This window comes from Dysidea avara, chromosome 2 (assembly GCF_963678975.1).
Source record: "Dysidea avara chromosome 2, odDysAvar1.4, whole genome shotgun sequence".
Lineage (NCBI taxonomy): Eukaryota > Metazoa > Porifera > Demospongiae > Dictyoceratida > Dysideidae > Dysidea > Dysidea avara.
The window spans coordinates 5,132,836-5,138,152 of record NC_089273.1 but is presented as its reverse complement, the minus strand read 5'-3'; the positions used below and the strand labels follow the sequence as shown (position 1 = coordinate 5,138,152).

General features: G+C 37.1%; 2 long non-coding RNA genes across 2 annotated transcripts; one reads left to right on the top strand and one right to left on the bottom strand.

Annotated features, from left to right (window-relative positions):
• On the top strand, positions 1-614 carry LOC136242642 (uncharacterized). Its single transcript, XR_010694599.1, has 3 exons — positions 1-339; positions 388-461; positions 523-614. It is a non-coding gene; the product is annotated as an uncharacterized lncRNA (long non-coding RNA).
• A 4,045-nt stretch (positions 615-4,659) lies between these two features.
• LOC136242636 (uncharacterized) lies at positions 4,660-5,317 on the bottom strand. Its single transcript, XR_010694593.1, has 3 exons — positions 4,973-5,317; positions 4,851-4,924; positions 4,660-4,789 (listed from the first exon to the last, which is right to left on the bottom strand). It is a non-coding gene; the product is annotated as an uncharacterized lncRNA (long non-coding RNA).

Genomic DNA, 5,317 nt, shown 5'->3' with positions numbered 1-5,317 from the left:
TTAAGAATTCGGCGGCATCGACTCTACCTGATGGTGTTACTATTGCCAGGCGTTCAACAACGTCCGTGGCAAAAGACTTTGGGGACATAGGCTTCTTCTTGGGGGTCTCACCGATGATCTCTGCTGACACATCCAAGAGACTGCTGTCCATGTCTTCGATAGTGCTACTTATGTGGTGGAGAGAAAAAAAATGTAAATAATAAAATGTTTAATTTTAATGCTGTAGTAAGTTAAGATATGTGTTAAGAGGTAATTGGTGAGAGAGAAGATGGGAGACGGAACTCTGTGACGTTGTTCAGAATTCCAGGAGACTCTGACAATATTATTGTCAATAGTCAGGTAACTAAGAACTTAATACTAGTCACAATGCATTTCTGCTTTTGACAGCTTCCTCAGGTGACATGTTCTTAGGTCACAAGAATGAAGAATAGAATGTATGGAGCTGTATGTATAATGTTAAGGTCAGTGGAAATAAATTTATTGCTTACCTTGTCATGTTACCCAAATTTGTTTTTATTTTAGTGGGCTTGGGGAAAGTAGCTAGTCTCTACGATGACTTTAAGTTGGAGAACTGGTGATAAAAAAATAAATAAAGTATGTTGAAAAGTGTTGAAATAAAAGTTATGTTTGTAGAATACCTTGAATTAAGCGGCGGCGTGCGTATATTTGTGGTTAGGAGGGGGTTATCCAAGGGGTTTCCAGCGGCGACACGATAAATAATTAATTTCGACAAAGCGAGTGGTCTTTGTAGAATGCTAACAGGGGAAGGAAGTTTACGATAAGATAAAACTTTTATTCACTATACCTCTTCAGGAGGATACGAAGCTTGGTGGTTTGATATAAAGGTGCTTGTCTCGCAAGAGTCTTTATAGTTCAGCTTAAACGGTTGTTCAAAGCGTAACTATGCAAATGTGCTAGGTTGGCCAATGAGAGTTTGTGGATTTTAAAAAATTGTAGTCAGTGGCTTGAGGGAAAGATACTGTGTATACTCACGTGACTGGTGAAATCACGTGTATCTAGCCTACCGTTGTTTCATATCATTCGACTGGGATCAAAGCGATGATGAAAAGCGCGACGAATAAAGTGGTTGCTATTATAAAAAAGGTATGTTTTATTGTGTGCGTGTGTTAACCATATGTACTATATAGTGTACGAGATTTAATTTATAGGTTAGTGGGTGAATAAAATAGAATCATATGATTAAAAGATACAAGTTAATCTTACTATTTTGTGTTTGTAAGGGTAGTGTCTAACAGTTGTTACATCTGTTCAAGTAAAATACACCATAAATAGAGGCCTATTTAATTTCCATTTTAATAGGAAGGGGAGAGTTCTCATCACAGTCAACTCCATTTAATTTAGCTCTGACTAAGTGAGACCTTAGATTGCGATTTTTCCTAAATGTGAGGGATGGAAATGGGATAACATTATTTTTAAAGCAATTGGTCCGTTGTATGTTCGGCCAGTACTTTTTAATGATTCCCATAACCTTAGGTGCTACTTTAGAAAACCTTGTAATGAAGGCTATTCTGTTAGAAATTCCAACCTTGCAATGTGACTTAAGCTCTTGAGATCTATTTGAGAACTTAACTCTATTCATTTGCTGATGAATGACTTTATGTGAGTACCCTCTCTTTAATAGATTGATTCTATGTTTTTTCTTAAACTCCAAGAACGTGTCAAGTTTCGAATTAGTTCTGACGAATCGTTTCATTTCTCCAATAATGACGCCTTTACTAGTACCTTGGGGATGGAAAGATGTTTCATGGATGTAGGCCTGCTTATTTGTAGGTTTAATATAGGTTGAGACATCTAATGTTTTTGTAGATAAAAAATCAGGTCCCTTGTGTATCTGGAGGTCAAGATAGTTGATGCTATGGTGACTGTATTCATAGGTAAATTTAATTGTGGGGTGGAATGCATTTAAATTAGAAATGAAGTTCTTAAGTTCATCTTCCGTATGTTCCCATAGTATTATTAGGTCGTCAATGTAACGCTTGTAGTACAGCGGTTTAAAAGCGACTTGGGATAGAAAATCCTTTTCCAGCCTACCCATAAAAATATTTGCATAGGCTGGTGATAATTTGGATCCCATAGCGACGCCTTGTAATTGCTGATAACAAGTATTGTTAAATTCAAACGTATTCATTGTCAGAACAATTTCAAGTAATTTGGCTAACATTTCAGGATCGGGTAGAGATGGGTCACTCACTTTAAGTTCTGTTAATGCTTCTAGACATGCTTTTATTCCATCTGAGTGTGGAATGCATGTATATAGCGATTTTACATCTATCGTTACTAAGATAGTATTTGGTTCGACCTCAAGCTGTCTAAGCTCATTGATTAATTGGGTGGAATTCTCAAGATATGAGGGTAGTGCCTTCATGATTGGTTGTAGCCAGTAGTCTACAAATTGTGATAGGTTTTCCGTAGGACTGTCACAACAGCTAACTATCGGTCGAATTCCCATTGGATTCTTGTGTGTTTTCTTTAAAAAGTAAAGTCTGGCTAATCTGGCATTGTTAGTTGGGGAGCAAGCCTCAACCATTTGTTTAGTAAGGAGTCCTCTTTTGTAATAGTTATTAAGTACGGAGATTATCTCCATGCAAATACTTGCTGTGGGGTTACCATCTAGCTTACAATATGTATTACAGTCGTTGAGATGATCAAGACCCTCTCTTATGTAAGTAGACTTGTCTTGAATCACGACATTTGTTGATTTATCAGATTTATTTATTATAATATCAGAATTATTCTTAAGCTCTTTAAGGGCTTGTCGCTCCTTGTAGGTGAGGTTCCCTTTGGCTTTATCTGCAAGAGATAACTCTGAAACTTCTTGTTTTACAGTACCAAGAACTCCCTCTAAATCTGCAAATGATGTAAATGCCCTATTATAGTCAAACCCTCTCTTCATAAGTTTACGTTTAGGGAATTTCGGTACCATAGCATGTTGGTTTGTATGTTTTTTAGGCCGTGACAGTCTTCGTATTTTATGGAAAAAATAATCTAGGTCTCTTAATAGTTCAAAATGGTTAGGATTTCTTGCTGTTGGGACAAAACTCAACCCTTTACTAAGTAGGAAAATTTGGGTCTCTGATAGTGTATAGCTTGACAAGTTGGTAACATACTGCTTGGCACAAGTTATACAATTGGCATCAATACATGTACTAGAGTCATGGTTATATGGTTTGTTATAATTGTTTATATACATACGTTTAACATATCTTCTTTGTTGTTTCCTAGTGAATATACTTAGTCTTTTTTCTCTTTTAAGTTTTTTGAAAACAGTTTTTTCGGTTTAACCTTCTTAAGAGGTTTCTTACGAGATGGTGTTGTTTTTACAGTTTTTATCTTCTTCCTTACAGATTGATCAGGATTGGCTGCGGCGCTTCGCTTACGTTGCAGTCTCCTGGTAGTAATTGCACAATCCAGTTTGACCTCTCTGATGGAGCCTTCTAGAATATCACCTATGTTAGGGAACTCAGTGATGAACTGAGGTAGTAATTCACACGAAGCATCATTGATGACTTTAGCCGCTTTAAGCTCTATTTGAGCTATTTCAGCTTTGTGGAAGTCAACCAGTGCTGTGGTAAGTCTGGTTCCACATTCGTTTAATATTTCGTCCCACTTGGTAGACAGTTCTTGGGGAGGGTCAATGATTTTCAAAGGAACTTTTGGTGTTACTCCTATAGGAATGGCTTTGTTCTTTATGCAGTCACTTAAGAAAGTTTGTTTGCTTATAGATTTAGCCTTATCAATAGTATTGTAACTTAAGAATTCATATCTCGTACACTATATAGTACATATGGTTAACACACGCACACAATAAAACATACCTTTTTTATAATAGCAACCACTTTATTCGTCGCGCTTTTCATCATCGCTTTGATCCCAGTCGAATGATATGAAACAACGGTAGGCTAGATACACGTGATTTCACCAGTCACGTGAGTATACACAGTATCTTTCCCTCAAGCCACTGACTACAATTTTTTAAAATCCACAAACTCTCATTGGCCAACCTAGCACATTTGCATAGTTACGCTTTGAACAACCGTTTAAGCTGAACTATAAAGACTCTTGCGAGACAAGCACCTTTAGGCCACTCCAATTGGTAATTATGTTTCTGGTCTACCGCCCGCATCCTTTTTTGGAGAATGTGAAATTTCAGAAATACATGGGTAAAACGCCCGCATCAGCTTTTTGAAAAACCTGGATTTCAGAAACAAACATTGAGCTGCAACAAGTATGCTAAATCTAACTATCTAAGTAACATAATTTGTATTTTATCAGTGAAAACCTGCAGAGTGCATAGTACGGATCGATATACTCTAATAGAACAGTCGGTAAATAAAAAACAAACTAATTAAGCAGTCACTTTCTTGTTGCTTTGTTGCTGAATTCCGCCCGCCTGCACCTAAAACTGATTTTCAAAGGACCAGAAACATAATTACCAATTGGAGTGGCCTTATATCAAACCACCAAGCTTCGTATCCTCCTGAAGAGGTATAGTGAATAAAAGTTTTATCTTATCGTAAACTTCCTTCCCCTGTTAGCATTCTACAAAGACCACTCGCTTTGTCGAAATTAATTATTTATCGTGTCGCCGCTGGAAACCCCTTGGATAACCCCCTCCTAACCACAAATATACGCACGCCGCCGCTTAATTCAAGGTATTCTACAAACATAATTTTTATTTCAACACTTTTCAACATACTTTATTTATTTTTTTATCACCAGTTCTCCAACTTAAAGTCATCGTAGAGACTAGCTACTTTCCCCAAGCCCACTAAAATAAAAACAAATTTGGGTAACATGACAAGGTAAGCAATAAATTTATTTCCACTGACCTTAACATTATACATACAGCTCCATACATTCTATTCTTCATTCTTGTGACCTAAGAACATGTCACCTGAGGAAGCTGTCAAAAGCAGAAATGCATTGTGACTAGTATTAAGTTCTTAGTTACCTGACTATTGACAATAATATTGTCAGAGTCTCCTGGAATTCTGAACAACGTCACAGAGTTCTGTCTCCCATCTTCTCTCTCACCAATTACCTCTTAACACATATCTTAACTTACTACAGCATTAAAATTAAACATTTTATTATTTACATTTTTTTTCTCTCCACCACATAAGTAGCATTATCGAAGACATGGACAGCAGTCTCTTGGATGTGTCAGCAGAGATCATCGGTGAGACCCCCAAGAAGAAGCCTATGTCCCCAAAGTCTTTTGCCACGGACGTTGTTGAACGCCTGGCAATAGTAACACCATCAGGTAGAGTCGATGCCGCCGAATTCTTAAGTTACA